The sequence below is a fragment of the Salvelinus fontinalis genome, chromosome 31, assembly GCF_029448725.1.
Source record: "Salvelinus fontinalis isolate EN_2023a chromosome 31, ASM2944872v1, whole genome shotgun sequence".
Classification (NCBI taxonomy): Eukaryota; Metazoa; Chordata; class Actinopteri; order Salmoniformes; family Salmonidae; genus Salvelinus; species Salvelinus fontinalis.
This window is the reverse complement of record NC_074695.1, coordinates 48,942,224-48,961,018: the sequence shown is the minus strand read 5'-3', so window position 1 is coordinate 48,961,018 and position 18,795 is coordinate 48,942,224.

Below are 18,795 nucleotides of genomic sequence, written 5' to 3'. Positions count from 1 at the left end.
CTCCACGATTGAAAATGGCTGGAAATCGGTGGCAATCATTTTAGCCAATGCAATATCAATTTAGCCTTGTTTTTCTACAGACAGACTTTGGCATAAACTGGTCCATAGAAGACTGCGTTGCTGTGGGTCGCGGAGTAGGTCTAGTTGACTGAGTGGATACATATGTGTGTAGGTGCTGGCTCCACCACTATCACTAGCAGGCCCGCTACTTTCTCGCTAAAGCTAGCTTCACAGTTGGGTGCATAGTTCACATATGCCAGTGTAGGTTGTGCGTAGAACCAGCTTTATATGAGATTTCGCTTTGACAAATTCTACAATGTGCTCTAACATTGTCTACATTATTAAAATGCATCCAAATGCTACTGTGCTTCCGACTCATTTTCCAGCTGTTGTTTCACAGCTGTCCTTCCTCTCTCTCCTCGGCTGCTAGGTGTGTGACTGTGAGTGAGTTGGCTCGGCCCTCCCTCACTCATCGTTGGTTCATTGGTTGACACTGCATGTCTGATTGACAGGAACAACAGGTGAGGCTGTTAGTCTGAGCAGACAGTCAGAACGAATGTGTGTGCGCTTGAGCATTTAGGCCTATATTATTTTAATTATTTTTTCGTTCTTTGAATTAGTTAATTCTATTGATTTAAATCTTTTGATTATTCATATCTAAAAAACTATATATTTTTATAAATAGATTCGACTCTTCTGATATGCGAGCCGGCTCCCAACGTTCACCTACAAGACCCGGCTCTTAGAGCATCACTAATAGAACTATGCAAAACGTAGCAAGTTTCATTGACGTCATTCTTGCTGCCTCCAGTTCAGTAGTCATGCTGTACCTACGAGATCAGGTGCGCGTGTGGTCTCAATTAAATAGAGTAGGCTACAGTTTATGTATACATGGCGGAGAAGCACGGGACAGTTATCTTTCCAAGGAAATGTACTTCCTAAATACGCCTATGATTAGGCTATAGTTTACTACATTCCCTAGAAATAGGCTTAAACATTGATCCCCATATTTCTCTGTCTGAAAATCTTCCCACTCATAAAAGGTAGGCTATAAAAATAGCTCAAGAGAAAGTGCAATTGTCTCCAACTCTGCTCTTTCAAACTACATCTAGCATATTGGCTGATATAGCCCAGTAATACAATGTAAGGGTCATGTGAGAATCTCTGGTAATTTAACCTATTTCTTAAGTTATACTTACAATGACATACTTACTAATACAACTCACATTGCACTGAAAAAACGTCAGAATATCAATCTTCGATCCTTTGGCCGATGGTTACATCATTTGATTCAGGTTTAGTTTGATTGAGGCAAAAATAATAGCTAATGTAAGCCAACTTTTGGTCTGCACTCTCATCAACTGGGGGAGCTTGCCAGGTTAATTTACTTCTGAAACATGACAAAACAAAAGCTACAAAATATGTCCATACAAACACCTGCTGTTAGATGGAAATAATAGCCACCTCATATCGCTATCTGACAGATAATTAGAGGCAAGAGCTGACCTGGCTGTGGTAGCTACAGTGGGGCAAAAAAGTATTTAGTCAGCCACCAATTGTGCAAGTTCTCCCACTTAAAAAGATAAGAGAGGCCTGTAATTTTCATCATAGGTACACTTCAACTATGACAGACAAAATTACAAAAAAAAATCCAGAAAATCACATTGTAGGATTTTTTATGAATTTATTTGCAAATTATGGTGGAAAATAAGTATTTGGTCACCTACAAACAAGCAAGATTTCTGGCTCTCACAGACCTGTAACTTCTTCTTCAAGAGGCTCCTCTGTCCTCCACTCATTACCTGTATTAATGGCACCTGTTTGAACTTGTTATCAGTATAAAAGACCTGTCCACAACCTCAAACAGTCACACTCCAAACTCCACCATGGCCAAGACCAAAGAGCTGTCAAAGGACACCAGAAACAAAATTGTAGACCTGCACCAGGCTGGGAAGACTGAATCTGCAATAGGTAAGCAGCTTGGTTTGAAGAAATCAACTGTGGGAGCAATTATTAGGAAATGGAAGACAAACAAGACCACTGATAATCTCCCTCGATCTGGGGCTCCACACAAGATCTCACCCCATGGGGTCAAAATGATCACAAGAACGGTGAGCAAAAATCCCAGAACCACACGGGGGACCTAGTGAATGACCTGCAGAGAGCTGGGACCAAAGTAACAAAGCCTACCATCAGTAACACACTACGCCGCCAGGGACTCAAATCCTGCAGTGCCAGACGTGTCCCCCTGCTTAAGCCAGTACATGTCCAGGCCCGTCTGAAGTTTGCTGGAGAGCATTTGGATGATCCAGAAGAAGATTGGGAGAATGTCATATGGTCAGATGAAACCAAAATATAACTTTTTGGTAAAAACTCAACTCGTCGTGTTTGGAGGACAAAGAATGCTGAGTTGCATCCAAAGAACACCATACCTACTGTGAAGCATGGGGGTGGAAACATCATGCTTTGGGGCTGTTTTTCTGCAAAGGGACCAGGACGACTGATCCGTGTAAAGGAAAGAATGAATGGGGCCATGTATCGTGAGATTTTGAGTGAAAACCTCCTTCCATCAGCAAGGGCATTGAAGATGAAACGTGTCTGGGTCTTTCAGCATGACAATGATCCCAAACACACCGCCCGGGCAACGAAGGAGTGGCTTCGTAAGAAGCATTTCAAGGTCCTGGAGTGGCCTAGCCAGTCTCCAGATCTCAACACCATAGAAAATCTTTGGAGGGAGTTGAAAGTCCGTGTTGCCCAGCAACAGCCCCAAAACATCACTGCTCGAGAGGAAATCTGCATGGAGGAATGGGCCAAAATACCAGCAACAGTGTGTGAAAACCTTGTGAAGACTTACAGAAAACGTTTCACCTCTGTCATTGCCAACAAAAGGTATATAACAAAGTATTGAGATAAACTTTTGTTATTAACCAAATACTTATTTTCCACCATAATTTGCAAATAAATTTATTAAAAATCCTACAATGTGATTTTCTGGGGAAAAAAATCTAATTTTGTCTGTCATAGTTGAAGTGTACCTATGATGCAAATTACAGGCCTCACTCATCTTTTTAAGTGGGAGAACTTGCACAATTGGTGGCTGACTAAATACTTTTTTGCCCCACTGTACTTACCAGCTTAACTTATTCAATCACCTCAGTCGAGAGGGGAGGAAACATTAGCTAACTTTACATGTTAGTTAAAATACTAGCTCAGCACTGCGAATAAACACTAGTGAATTTTTTTCCCCCTGTTAAGTTAAGCAGCAGTTACCTCGCCAGCTACATCACGCAACTAAAGAGCCAGCCTTCCAGAAGCTTTGCCTTCACACAGCCTGTCAGCCCGCTCTGTGGTGTCCGTGTGGTCCTAAATCCAAGTCTCTTAAACACTCCAAACAGCCTACCCGACCACTCGGAGGCATCCACATGATCCTAAAGCACTGGTGTGACCATGCATCACCCAATAAGAGAATATACGTGCTACAGTGTTTACATATTGACCAGTTTGAGGTGGGACAAAGCCTGTCCCTTAGCTAAGCTAATTGTCACATACATTGATTGGATCAACACACGGATGAAGTACAGTCAGTGTGTGACGCCAAGTGATGCAAATTGCCCAGCGTCTCCACATCATCAACTGGCTAACATAATTGCCTCTGCTAGGTATTGCTATGGACACCGTAGACATAAAGTGCATACCTTTGGCAAGTTAGATAAGTAGCTAGCTAGCTAACAGTCGTCATGAATTAAACATTTGTTAAATCTCTGAAAGGGGTTACATTGCAAAGGCGTGTTTTGATATGCTTGTGTAATGTATCTTTGGATTTACCAAACCAAGTCAGCTAATGTGGTAACTAGCACAATTTACAGCTGTTGTAACATTATTTCAGTATAGTTGATAACACAAAATCTAAAAATAGCTGTAAGTTAACAGTTAACCTTATTATTTAATTGATTCTCCCTGTAAGCCACTTGTGTGTTTTTTTTTTAAATGAGTGCAGCTAGCTAGACTGATGTCTTGCTCTGTAGCTCGAGTCAATGTGGTCGTCAATAGTTTATACAGCCACAAAGTCATAAACCCGCTAATTTCTAAAAAGTATCTTCTTAAAATGTGATTTTACACCTAACCTTAACCACACTGCTAACCTTATGCCTAATAGTAAAACCTTAAATTAAGACAGAAAAGCAGATTTTTGTTTTCATACATTTTTACAATATAGCCAATTTTTACTTTGTGGCTTTGCGATCTAGTGGAAACCCTTCAATGTTGCCCCAGGCTGAAAACTAGTCAGGCTATTCAGATGACCAACCAAATTCTTGTGTGGGGTTGATGGGAATTTATACTGAACAAAAATATCAACGCAACATGCAACAATTTCAAAGATTTTACTAAATTACAGTTCATATAATGAAATCAGTCAATTGAAAGAAATACATTAGGTACTTATCTATGGGTTTCACATGACTGGGCAGTGGCGCACCCACTGGGGAGCCAGGCCCAGCCAATCAGAATGAGTTTTTCCCCACAAAAGGGCTTTATTACAGACAGAAATACTCCTCAGCAGTATTTGCAGGAATTGAGTGTGTTGGACCTGCAGAGTCAAGAGGAAGGGCAGATGTCTGGCCCCCTAGTAACCTCCATAGCAACCTATCAGAACACAGGTCAGGAAGAGTTTGAGAGGCAGGTTTATGGCACCCCCTAGGCTCTCAGGCTCCGCTTGTGGGGGATGGGAAGTGGAGTGTGCAGTTCAGAGTTGTGAGGTGCTGATAACAGTCACCGGCAGGGAATTTGTAAAAACCACAACATTTATTAATAGGGACATTTTAGGTGTGCAGCAGATTTTTTTTTTTATCCCAACAAGGTGTGCCACCATTAAAAAAAAGGTTGGGAACCACTGAAATAGAGTACAGTACAATACAGTAAACTCTAGTGTGCTCTACTGGGTACTGTACTGATTATTGGCCCAGCGTCTTCCGGGTTAGGGTTGGGCCGGGGTAGGCCGTCATTGTAAATACGAATTTGTTCTTAACTGACTGTCCTAGTTAAATAAATGTGAAATACAATTTTTTGAAAATACCAGTTGGATGGATTCATGTGATTTGAACTCGATGAAAAACACAGATTGGCTAATGGCCGACAAGCTGTCTCAACCATAAACTAGAAGCACAGCTAACATGCTTGTAAACACATTATAGAATTCAAAAACCACATTAATAGATTGCTTCTTATAAATAATGTTTTGTTGTTAAATTTAACTGTCGTAAATAATGTTACAGAGGCCATTTCCTTGGTAGGTGATGTCAGAGGTCACCATGAGGGAGAAGTGAGTGCTCAGGATGATAGACGAGTTTCCCACTTGTAATTAAAGGTCTGAGGGCCATTCAAGTGGATTTTTCCCAGTCAAATGTGGTAAATTCCCACTTTCCACTTGGATACGAGCGCACCACGACACTGCTTCCTTCAGTGCCAGATGGGCACTTGTGACTCATAAAGAGGGCTTGTCTGTAGCACAGTACATCTCCCACTCCGGTGTAATGTGATGGGCTGTCACTGTCACTGTTAAGCGTGCATTGGCCAATTAACTGAAAACTTCAGCTTTGGTTTGCTTATATAGAGTGGGTACTACCTGTTTGCTGAAATGGGTGCAAAACGGGAAGTTCGTAACATGGCTAGAGCACTCTCACAGGGTGCTGAAACCCCATATTCTCAAAAACCGAGAATGGGGACATATCCACTATAAATCAAAGACTGTAAACAAAATTTAAACGTAGCCTACCGATCGCTCTTGTAATTTCTTTGGCCCGGTTAGAATCAGCTGCCAAGGCCTTCTTGAATGCGGAGGGGAAAATATGTTGTGTAGTTCTTTCTTTGCATTTCCTTCTTGCTCGTGTGTACTGGGGTGCTGTTGGTGTACCACCTCATATTTGAGGTGTTGGCAGCTACATAGGCTATTGTTGTTGAGTATGGCGACATACTGTATCCATCGCCTTTGTAATCTACTGGGAAGCCAAAAATGTTTCCCCAAGCTAGAGATTTAAACAGTGATGCAGGATCCTCCAATTCTGGTTTTTTGACCCCACCACTCGCCATCATACAGAACTAGTTCCCAGCTGCGTTTCACAAAAGGACATTTTGAAATGAGCCAATTATGATTAGAATTTTGATTAAAATGTGACTTTAGTTGTTTTAACAGAATAGTCCGGTACCTTTATTTAACTAGGCAAGTCAGTTAAGAACAAATTATTTTTTTGATTTTCATCATACAGTAGGATACTGCATATTGTATCATATTATTATACCTTTATTTCAAACAATGAACACAGACTGAGACCAAGGTCTCGTTTACAGCTGGGCCCTGCATATACATGCTTACACATACAGTTTAGGTACAATGATTATGAAACTACACAAGACAAACAAAACGATCACAGATAACACCAAAAAAATACAGCAGCAGATTGTTACATTTACACATAGGTTATTCCCCTAAAAGCACAAGAACTTGCATTACCCGAAGCAGTTACAAGCAATACAAAAGTAAAAATCCTCCAATAAATGTTTAAAATGGGCAAGGGGGACAAGAGTCTCAAGTTTAAGTTTAGTCTGCAGGCTGTTCCATAATCAAGGAGCATAACAGGAAAAGGCAGCCATACCCAACTCTGGAAATCGCAGGAGCCTCAAGTGTAATCCATGTTGAGACCTGGTTTTAGGAATTCTAATTCTAATGTTGATGAGTGATGATAAATAAGAAGGTAGCTTATTCAGAAGTGCTTTATAGACAAACACGAGAGCATGTTGTTCTCGTCTCATGGACAGAGAAGTCCAACCCACATTTTGATTTGGTTATGTTATGAGTTCTGTAGCTAGCACCCGTAATAAACCTAAGTGCGCAATGATAAGTAGCATCCAGTGATTAAGTGTGGATGTCGTATTATGCATGTAAATAATATCCCCATAATCTATAACAGACACAAAAGTAGCTTGCACAATTTGTCTTCTATTTGTGGAGGACAAACATGTCCTGTTTCTATAGAGGAAGTTTTAGCCGTTTATAAAGTTTGTCGATGTGCATTTTAAAAGACAGAGATATAGCTGGATGATAAACTAAGTATTTATATGCAGAGACCTGATTATTTTGATAGCCATCCAAGCTCGAAAGTGCAAGTGGTTTTTCAACCAACCAACCAATTTAAAACACATTTCAGCTGTATAAAAGACCCTTGTAATATCTTAAAATCGGTCTCCAATTGTGATAATGCTTGGTCAGCCATTGAAGCGATAGAGTACATGACAGTGTCATCAGCATATAAATTAATTTGACACTTTCTTATCTCATCACAGGTATTGTTTATGTAGAGAGTGAACAATAATGGACCAGGTATCAAACCTTGTGGGACCCCTTTAACCAACTCCAATGGCTCCGACTGGATGCCGTCGACTGACTTCTATCCTTTAGATAGTCATGAAACCAATGACAGGCATCCGATCCCAGTCCTATTAACGACAGCTTACCCAAAAGTATCACATGGTCTACAGTGTCAAAAGCTTTAGACAAATCTATGAACAAGGGGGCACAGTACTTTCAATTATCTAGGGCATTATTAATATAATTTACAACACGTACAGTGGCCGTAGTGGTACTGTGTTTAGGTCTGAAGCCAGATTGATTGCTAGAAAGAGTATTGTTAACAGTTAAAAAAATATTGTAGTTGCCTATTCACCAATAACTCTAGAATTTTTGTCAAACAGGAGAGCTTAGAGATGGGCCGATAATTATCCAATTCACTACCATCACCTCCCTTGAGGAGTGGTAAAACAAAAGCTGTTTTCCAAGCTTTAGGAATCTTACCTACGACTAATGTTTGATTAAAGACATGCGTCACTGCACTAGAAATAATAGGTGTCGCACACTTGAGTAAATATGGATCCAGATTGTCAGCACCTAATGATTTCTTAGAATCTATAGCAGATAGTGCAGATAAGACCTCATCTTCTGTGACTTTTTGAAAATTAAAAACCGGCTTACTGTTTTCCACATCAGCTGAAGGCCGAGGGGCTGAAACAATAGAGCGGTCAGGATCATGTTGGCAATTTTTTCTTTCAAAAAGAAAACCAGCAGAAATAAAATGCTTATTAAAAACATCACAAATTTCAGTTTGGTCACTGATGATCCCAGATTGCGACGTAATTTGCTTCGGTTGGGAAGTCAAGGAGTTTCCTCGTTTAAGTGAGTTAACAGTTTTCCAGAATTTAGAGGGACCACCAGCAGACTCTGTCATATTATCAAGAAAATACCTAGATTTTAACTTTTTATTCCTCAGGTCCATTTATTTCTCAATTGCCTAAAAAGCAGCCAACCAGTTTTCCTCGCCAAGCCCATGCTTGATTGCCACGCCCTGACCATAGAGAGCTTTTTATTCTCTATGTTGGTCATGTCGGGGTGTGATTAAGGGTGGGTAATTGTTACGATCATCTATGGGTGAGAGAGAGGACCAAGGCGCAGCGTGTGCAAAATACATTCTCTTTTATTGAGAGAAGGGAAACCACGAAACGAACACTGAATACAAACTAAACAAAACAACCGTGAAGCTAAGTGACGTAAGTGCATAGACAAGCAACAAACGTTCAACATAGGCAATTACCCACAAAACCCCAATGCCTATGACTGCCTTAAATATGGCTCTCAATTAGAGACAATGAACCACAGCTGCCTCTAATCGAGAACCAATCTAGGCAGCCATAGACATACAAACACGTAGACAAGAAACTGACCCATTAGCCACACAAAACCCCATAGACAATACAAAAACACATACATTCCCCATGTCACACCCTGACCTAACTAAAATAATAAAGAAAACAAAGATAACTAAGGCCAGGGCGTGATAGTTATCTAGGTGAATTATATTTCTATGTTGGCCTGGTATGGTTCCCAATCAGAGGCAGCTGTTTATTTTTGTCTCTGATTGGGGATCATATTTAGGTAGCCATTTCCCCATTGTGCTTTGTGGGATCTTGTCCAGATATAGTTCCCTGAGCGCACTACTCTGATCTTCACGTTTTGTTTGTTCGCTTTATTGTTATTGTTCTTTAGTTTCTCTTCCAAATAAAAGGATGGAAACATACCACGCTGCATCTTGGTCCACACCTTGTAACGATTGTGACATTGATTCTTTTGCAGGAATTGGAATTTTAAATCACAGGAGACCCAAGGATTAGGTCGATTTATTTCTTTATTTTACCGTAAGTTGCTTTAACGGGGCGTGTTTATCAGCCATGAAGGTAAAAATGTATGAAAAGAAAGAGAACTGGTCCATTATGCAGAACCTTAAAACTGGGTCCATTATGCAGTTAACGGATAAAAGCTCTGAGATGTAAAGGTCATGGATAAAGGCTTGCTCTGAGAAGTGTTTATAGTTTCTCTTCAGAATTATATGGGGGCCAGGGTTTTTTAGCCTAGTATCTCTGGTACAGGCAATAGGGCAGTGGTCACTGATGTCATTTGCAAATAACCCACTAGCTATATATTTGTAAGGTGTATTTGTTAAAGATAAGGTCTATTAATGTAGATTTTTGGGTGTCTTTTGGATTAAGACGGGTAGGTATAGTTATTAGTTGAGTAAGATTTAGTTAGTTACAAATGTCTTTTAATTTAAACGATGCTGGCATCAGCCAGTCCAGATTGAGATCTCTGATAATCAATAATTCAGAGTTGACATAATTAGACATTAACTCAAACAATTTGCATAGAGCAGATACCAGAGCTGAGGGTGAGCGATAAACTCCCGCTAGCGTTAATAGTGCATTATGACCAAGGACCACATTTAGAACAAAGCATTCATACTGTTTCAGAACAGAAGTTGAAATGGACACTGACATCTAGGTTGCATTTAACATATATGGCAATACCTCCACCTCTACCCACTCTGTCTGCTCTGTAGATATTGCACCCAGCTAACAGAACATCTGAGTCTGGAAAAGAGACACAGAGCCAGGATTCAGATATAATCAATATGTCAGCATGTGATTGTGAGACCAGTATTTCAATCAAATCTAACTTTCGGATCAAGCTTCTAGCATTCAAATGAATTTCCAAGGCCACTATTTCGAGAGCTCATATCAGATGGAGCATTCAAGGTAATATTAGATGAGCGACGCTTCCTCGTGTAGCTACTGACAGGCCTGAGTGGGATGGAGACGAGATTACTTCTAACAATACCCCTCTGCCCGAAACATAAACTACTGCAGCATAAATACTGGAGGCTGAGACAGGAGGAGTCGGGAGACACTGTGGCCCCATCCGACAATACCCCCCGGACAGGGCCAAACAGGCAGGATATAACCCCACCCACTTTGCCAAAGCACAGCCCCCACTCCACTAGAGGGATGTCTTCAACCACCAACTTACCATCCTGAGACAAGGCCGAGTATAGGCAACAAAGATCTCCACCACGGCACAACTCAAGGGGGGGCGCCAACCCGGACAGAAAGATCACGTCAGTGACTCAACCCACTCAAGTGACGCACCCCTCCTAGGGACGGCATGGAAGAGCACCAGTAAGCCAGTGACTCAGCCCATGTAATAGGGTTAGAGGCAGAGAATCCCAGTGGAAAGAGGGTAAGAGTGCCTTTCTGTTCACCTTCACACTCCTGGGCCAGACTACACTCAATCATAGGACCTACTGAAGAAATGAGTCTTCAATAAAGACTTAATGGTTGAGACCGAGTCTGTGTCTCTCACATGGGTAGGCAGACCATTCCATAAAAATGGAGCTCTGTAGGAAAAAGCCCTGCCTCCAGCTGTTTGCTTAGAAGTTCTAGGGACAGTAAGGAGGCCTGTGTCTTGAGACCGTAGCGTACATGTAGGTATGTACGGCAGGACCAAATCGGAAAGATAGGTAGGAGCAAGCCCATGTAATGTTTTGTAGGTTAGGAGACTGAAGCGTTCAAAAACATTGTTTGTCTTCAGGAAGGCAGTGAGTTGCTGTGCAACGGCTCTTTCTAAAATGGTTCGAGGACTGGGAGATTTGAAATAGGCCGATAGTTTTTTATATTTTCTGGGTCAAGGTATATTTTCTGCCACTTTTAGTGAGTTTGGTACACATCCGGTGGATAGAGAGACGTTTAGTATGTTCAACATAGGAGGGCCAAGCACAGGAAGCAGCTCTTTCAGTAGTTTAGTTGGAATAGGGTCCAGTATGCAGCTTGAAGGTTTAGAGGCCATGATTATTTTCATCAATGTGTCAAGAGATATAGTACTAAAAAACTTGAGTGTCTCCCTTGATCCTAGGTCCTGGCAGAGTTGTGCAGACTCAGGACAACTGAGCTTTGGAGGAATATGCAGATTTAAAGAGGAGTCCATAATTTGCTTTCTAATGATTATGATATTTTCCTCAAAGAGGTTCATGAATTTATTACTGCTGAAGTGAAAGCTATCCTCTCTTCGGGAATGCTGCTTTTTAGTTAGATTTGCAACAGTATCAAAAATAAATTTAGGATTGTTCTTATTTTCCTCAAATAAGTTGTAAAAATAGGATGGCAGTGAGAGCTCTTCGATATTGCACGGTACTGTCTTTCCAAGCTAGTCGGAAGACTTCCAGTTTGGTGTAGCGCCATTTCCGTTCCAATTTTCTGGAAGCTCGGGTATTTTCTGTATGCCAGGGAGCTAGTTTCTTATGACAAATGTTTTTTGTTTTTAGGGGTGCGACTTCATCTAGGGTATTGCACAAGGTTAAATTGAGTTCCTCAGTTAGGTGGTTAACTGATTTGTGTACTCCGACGTCCTTGGGTAGGCGTAGGGAGTCTGGAAGGGCTTTTAGGAATCTTTGGGTTGTCCGAGAATTTATAGCATGACTTTTGATGATCCTCGGTTGGGGTCTGAGCAGGTTATTTGTTGCGATTGCAAACGTAACAAAATGGTGGTCCGATAGTCCAGGATTATGAGGAAAAACATTAAGAATCCACAGCATTTATTCCACGGGACAAAACTAGGTCCAGAGCATGACTGTGGCAGTGAATAGGTCCGGAGACATGTTGGTTCAAACCCACTGAGTATATGGCTCAGGAGGCCTGTAAACAGTAGCTATAAAAAGTGATTGAGTAGGTTGCATAGATTTCATGACTAGAAGCTCAAAAGACAAAAACGTCATTTTTTTTGTAAATTGAAATTTGCTATCATAAATGTTAGCAATACCTCCGTCTTTGCGGGATGCGCGGGAATATGGTCACGAGTGTAACCAGGAGGTGAGGCCTCATTTAACACAGTAAATGAATCAGGTTTAAGCCAAGTTTCAGTCAGGCCAATCACATCAAGATTATGATCAGTGATTAGTTCATTGACTCTAACTGCCTTGGAAGTGAGGGATCTAACATTAAGTAGCCCTATTTTGTAATGTGAGGTATCACAATCTCTTTCAATAATGGCAGGAATGGAGGAGGTCTTTATTCCAGTGAGAATGCTAAGGCGAACACCACCATGTTTAGTTTTGCCCAACCTAGGTCGAGGCACAGACACGGTCTCAATGGGAAAAGCTGATTTGACTACACTGACTGTGCTAGTGGCCAACTCCACTAAGCTGGCAGGCTGGCTAACAGCCTGCTGCCTGGCCTGCACCCTATCTCATTGTGGAGCTAGGGGAGTCAGAGCCCTGTCTATGTTCGTAGATAAGATGAGAGCACCCCTCCAGCTAGGATGGAGTCCGTCACTCCTCAACAGTCCAGGCTGGTCCTGTTTGTGGGTGAGTCCCAGAAAGAGGGCCAATTATCTACAAATTATATCTTTGTAGATAGGCAGAAAAACAGTTTTCAACCAGTGATTGCGTTGTGAGACTCTGCTGTAGAGCTCATCACTCCCCCTAACTGGAAGGGGGCCAGAGACAATTTTCTCGATGCCCGACATCTTTCTAGCTGATTTATACACTGAAGCTATGTTGCGCTTGGTGACCTCTGACTGTTTCATCCTAACATCGTTGGTGCTGACGTGGATAACAATATCCCTATACTCTCTACACTCGCCAGTTTTAGCTTCAGTCAGCACCATCTTCAGATTAGCCTTAAAACGTCGGTAGCCCTGCCCCCTGGTAAACAGTGTATGATCTTTGGATGATTTGTTTTAAGTCTAATACTGCGGGTAATGCAGACGCCAATGACTAGGGTTTTCAATTTTTCTGAGCTAATGGTGGGAGGCTTCGTCATCTCAGACCCCGTAACGGGAGGAGTAGAGACCAGAGAAGGCTCGGCCTTGGCCTCTGACTCCGACTCGCTGCTTAATGAGGAAAACCGGTTGAACGTTTCTGTTGGTTGAATGAGCGACACAGGTTGAGCATTCCTACAGCATTTCCTTCCAGAAGCCATGAGAAAGTTGTCGGCTGCGAGGGGATTTATACTACTATCTGTATTTACTGGCGGCACAGACGCTATTTCATCCTTTCCTACACTGAAATTACCCTTGCCTAACGATTGCGTCTGAAACTGGGCTTGCAGCACAGCTACTATCCTCACCGTAAAGCGATCATTCTCCTGTGTATTATGAGTACAGCGACTGTAATTAGAAGGCATCATGTTAATGTTACTACTTAGCTTCAGCTGGTGGAGGTCCTGATGAACCACATCCATATAAAGCATATAAAGCAAGAGTGAAAAAGTTGAATGAAAAAAATTGCGCGAGGGAAAAACTAAAAATATAAACGGTAATTAAAAAGTAAAAGTTGTGAAGTTGGCAGGTAGCAAAGTAAGGTTAGAAACAAAATGCACAGCAGCACGTAAACAACTCTACAAGTCTACAAGTTGTGACCAGAAATGACTTTGGAATGGTGAATGTCCACCAGAGCTTTTACCAGAAAATTGAATGTTAATTTCTCTACCATAAGCCGTTTTAGAGAATTTGCCAGTACGTCCAACCGGCCTCACAACCACAGATCACATGTAACCACACCAGCCCTGGACCTCCACATCCAGGTTCTTCACCTACGGGATCGTCTGAGACCAGCCACTCGGACAGCTGATGAAACTGAGGAGTATTCTGTCTGCAATAAAGCCCTTTTATGGGGAAAAACTAATTGGCTGGGCCTGGCTCCCCAGTGGGTAGGCCTTGCTCTCAAGTGGGTGAGCTTATGCCCTCCCAGGCCCACCCATGGCTGCACCTGCCCAGTCATGCGAAATCCATAGATTAGGACCTAATGAATACATTTTTATGAATTTCCTTACATGAACTGTAACTCAGTAAAATCTTTGAAATTGTTGCATGTTGCGTTTATATTTGTGTTCAGTATAGAAGACTGACGACTATGCCACATCTGTCGTCTATGGAGTCACTTTCATACAGTTTTCATCATCATCATTAGTAAATGGTAAAATATTGACATTGATGGTAAAAAAAATGTTGGTTGGTCTGGTTGTAATGAAATTTCATTGCCATGACGATCAGAAATGACAGTGTCAAATAAAATATTTTTAATTGAGCCCATGGCCATTCTAGGATCAGCTTTTTCAAAGGAATAGTGATGGTGTGAATAATAAGTGGTAAATTCATGGCCTAATACTAGTAACACAATTTGATTGTAAAATTTAAATAATGCATAATAATCATCAACAGTCCTTTAAATATATGGATATGTCTGTCTCTTCTGAATGTTAACAATGTCTGTTTAGGCATAAATGGCATACGGTTGCGATACCTGCACTGTGGTAACAGGTAACTGCCAAAATAAAGGAATCACTGGAGAGCTCATGTCATCCGTGATGTAGTTGGTCTGTCCGGTCAAATAAAGCCATTTGTCATAATCTGTTTCATAATCTAAATTTCCATCCAATTTGCAACAAATTTTAATGCAAATATTCTAAAATCTGTATAAAACAATATGCACATTTACTCACCAGAAATGTGTTTCCATCAAACAGACTTTTTGTGGATAAAAGAGGTATGTGAGAGGTATGTGGCAGGGTCTACAGTCAATCACGGACTACAAAATAAAACCAGCCCCATCGCGGATCACAATGCCTTGCTCCCAGACAGACTAAACAACTTTTTTGCTCGCTTTGAGGACAATACAGTGCCACTGACACAGCCTGCTACCAAAACCTGCGGGCTCTCCTTCACTGTAGCCAACGTGAGTAAAACATTTAAACGTGTTCACCCTCGCAAGGCTGCAGGCCCAGATGGCATCCCTAGCCGCGTCCTCAGAGCATGCGCAGACCAGCTGGCTGGTGTGTTTACGGACATATTCAATCAATCCTTATCCCAGTTTGCTGTCCCCACATGCTTCAAGAGGGCCACCATTGTTCCTGTTCCCAAGAAAGCTAAGGTTACTGAGCTAAATGACTACCGCCCTGTAGCACTCACTTCAGTCATCATGAAGTGCTTTGAGAGACTAGTCAAGGACCATATCACCTCCACCCTACCTGACACTTTAGACCCAGTCCAATTTGCTTACCTCCCCAATAGGTCCACAGACGACGCAATTGCCATCCCACTGCACACTGTCCTAACCCATCTGGACAAGAGGAATACCTATGTAAGAATGCTGTTCCTTCGATTACAGCTCAGCATTTAACACCATAGTACCCCGCAGCAGCGCCTCTTCAACCTCAGGAGGCTGAAGAAATTTGGCTTGTCACCAAAAACACTCACAAACTTTTACAGATGCACAATCGAGGGCATCCTGTCGGGCTGTATCATCGCCTGGTACGGCAGCTGCTCCGCCCATAACAGGAAGGCTCTCCAGAGGGTAATGAGGTCTGCACAACGCATCACCGGGTGCAAACTACCTGCCCTCCAGGACACCTACACCACCCGATGTCACAGGAAGGCCAAAAAGATCATCAAGGACAACAACCACCCGAGCCACTGCCTGTTCACCCCACTATCATCCAGAAGGCGAGGTCAGTACAGGTGCATCAAAGCGGGGACCGAGAGACTGAAAAACAGCTTCTATCTCAAGGCCATCAGACTGTTAAACAGTCATCACTAACATTGAGTGGCTGCTGCCAACATACTGACTCAACTCCAGCCACTTTAATAATGGAAAAATTGATGTAATCAATTTATCACTGGACACTTTATATTATATAATGTTTACTTACCCTACATTACTCATCTCATATGTATATACTGTACGCTATACCATCTACTGCATCTTGCCATCTTGATGTAATTAAATGTATCACTAGCCACTTTTAACAATGCCACTTTATATAATGTTCTCATACCCTACATTACTCATCTCATATGTATATACTGTACTCTATACCATGTACTGCATCTTGCCTATGCCGTTCGGCCATCACTTATTTATATATGTTTATGTACATATTCATATTCATTCCTTTACACTTGTGTGTGTATAAGGTAGTTGTTGTGAAATTGTTAGGTTATATTACTGCATGGTCGGAACTAGAAGCACAAGCATTTCGCTACACTTGCATTAACACCTGCTAACCATGTGTATGTGACAAATAAATTTGATTTGATTTGACATTGTATATCTCTCGGGACCACTGATTACGCCCGAGAGGAAGAGATGAAGAGAGAGGGATAACTGGGCCCAGCAGGTGTAATTTTTTCCATTCACCAAGCGAGGAGTTGTTGTATAGAGGTCAATGAAAGAGTGTTGAATTTGGTTAACAAAAATGGAATGGCTTACTTGCTAAGTGTGGCTTATTTGATCAAATAAACGTTTCGTAATAGTTAGGTTGTTACGAGTCTATTGATATAAGTAGGATACGTGACATCCTGTCAACTTCGTGAAAAACACTTTATATCGGAGTTGTGCCTAGTCGTCACTAGTTATCACAGCCACAAAGTCATAAACCCTGCCTATTTCTAAAATGTCTCTTCTTAAAATGTGATTTTGTTCCTAACTTTAACCACACAGAAAACCTTATACCTAACCCTTACCTTAAATTAAGACCAGAAAGCAAAAAAAAAGTCCATACATTTTTACAATATAGCCAATTTGACTTTGTGGGAGTGGTAACTAGTGGAAACCGTGTGCCTGTTGTCTGTATGCGAATCTGCCCTCTCATTGGCTAGAATGGTCCCACCTGATCTTGCCTTCCCCTGACTGCCTTCCAGTTTTAAACCATTTTTTTTCATTGTTAGAGCAGCCACTAGAGTATCTGGTCAATATAATAGATCATCTGTGATTACACCTAAAGGGTTATGCCTCATTACATGTTCATAACATCTTGTATATTTGTTTTCAAAAAGCATAGGAGTGGGAAAATTCCACTTGAACACCCAGCCAATTGGTAATTACTAGTGGGAAACTCGTCTATAATTTCTGAGTGTCACGCCCTGACCTTAGAGATCCTTGTTATTATCTATGTTTGGTTAGGTCAGGGTGTGATTTGGGTGGGCATTCTATGTTCTCTATTTCTTTGTGTTTGGCCGAGTGTGGTTCCCAATCAGAGGCAGCTGTCTTTCATTGTCATATTTAGGTAGCCATTTTCCCCATTGTCAGTTGTGGGATCTTGACTATGTTTAGTTGCCTGTCTGCACTATTTTTGTATAGCTTCACGTTTCGTTTGTGCTTTATTGTTTTGGAGAGTTTTCTGTTTATTAAAAATGTCAAACTCTACTCACGCTGGGCCTTGGTCCGATCATTACGACAAACATGCCAGATGGCTATTTAACAGACTGATGGCCTTGAGATAGAATCTGTTTTTCAGTCTCTCGGTCCCAGCTTTGATGCACCTGTACTGACCTCACCTTCTGGATGATAGTAGGGTGAGGGAGAGTTTATTTTCCTGGCACCACTCCGCCAGGGCCCTCACCTCCTCCCTGTAGGCTCTCTCATCATTGTTGGTAATCACGCCTACTACTGTTCTGTCGTCTGCAAACTTGCTGATTGAGTTGGAGGCGTGAGTGGCAATGCAGTCATGGGTGAACAGGGAGTACAGGAGGGGGCTGAGCACACACCCTTGTGGGGCCCCTGTGTTGAGGATCAGCGAAGTGGAGGTTTCCTACCTTCACCACCTGGGGGTGGCACATCAGGAAGTCCAGGACCCAGTTGCACAGGGTGGGGTTCAGACCCAGGGCTTAATGATGAGCTTGGAGGGTACTATGGTGTTGAAGGCTGAGCTATAGTCAGCCTTCAACACTTTGCAAAGCAATCACTAGCCTGCTATTCAGTGGAGTGGCTGTGAGGTCCCAAGTCTGGGTTTAAGGGTCTCTTTTCCAAGCTTAAAATGATAAACATTCAACATCGGCCATGCTGTCAATCCAACATGATTTTTGACTCGCTCAAAACAAGTGTTAACTTGGAACTGGGAAATCTGACTTCAGTGAGTTCAAGACAATTGGGAACTCGGGGAAAAATGAGCTCTGACTAGGAAAATTCATTTTGAACGGTCACCCAACTCGGAATTGTAAGTCGGGCCTCTTTCTAGAGCTACGACCTGAAGATCACTGATTTGACCTTGTTTTTTTCTTAATTCCCAGTTGTCTTGAAAGCACCATAAATCCATAGAATGACAGACTTTGATTACAAAGTTTGATGACAAAATTTGCCCACGAAGGACCGCCGTGCCACCTTCCTGTTCAAGTGAGCACAGCACAACAAGGTGAGTCTAAAAATGTATTGTATGCTGCTACATAAATTATGTAATATGCCAGGGAGATATGTATACTGTAGCTAAGAAAGTAATACTATGTGTATGTTGTGTAGTAAGCTGTTAGTAGCCCATGTGCTTCACCCTAATAATTTGGTATATCTTTTTTTGTATATTTTTTACAAATTTCGACTACATTTCTGACTTGGTGTACAGGGAGAACACTAAGAACGGCCCATGTTCTGAATT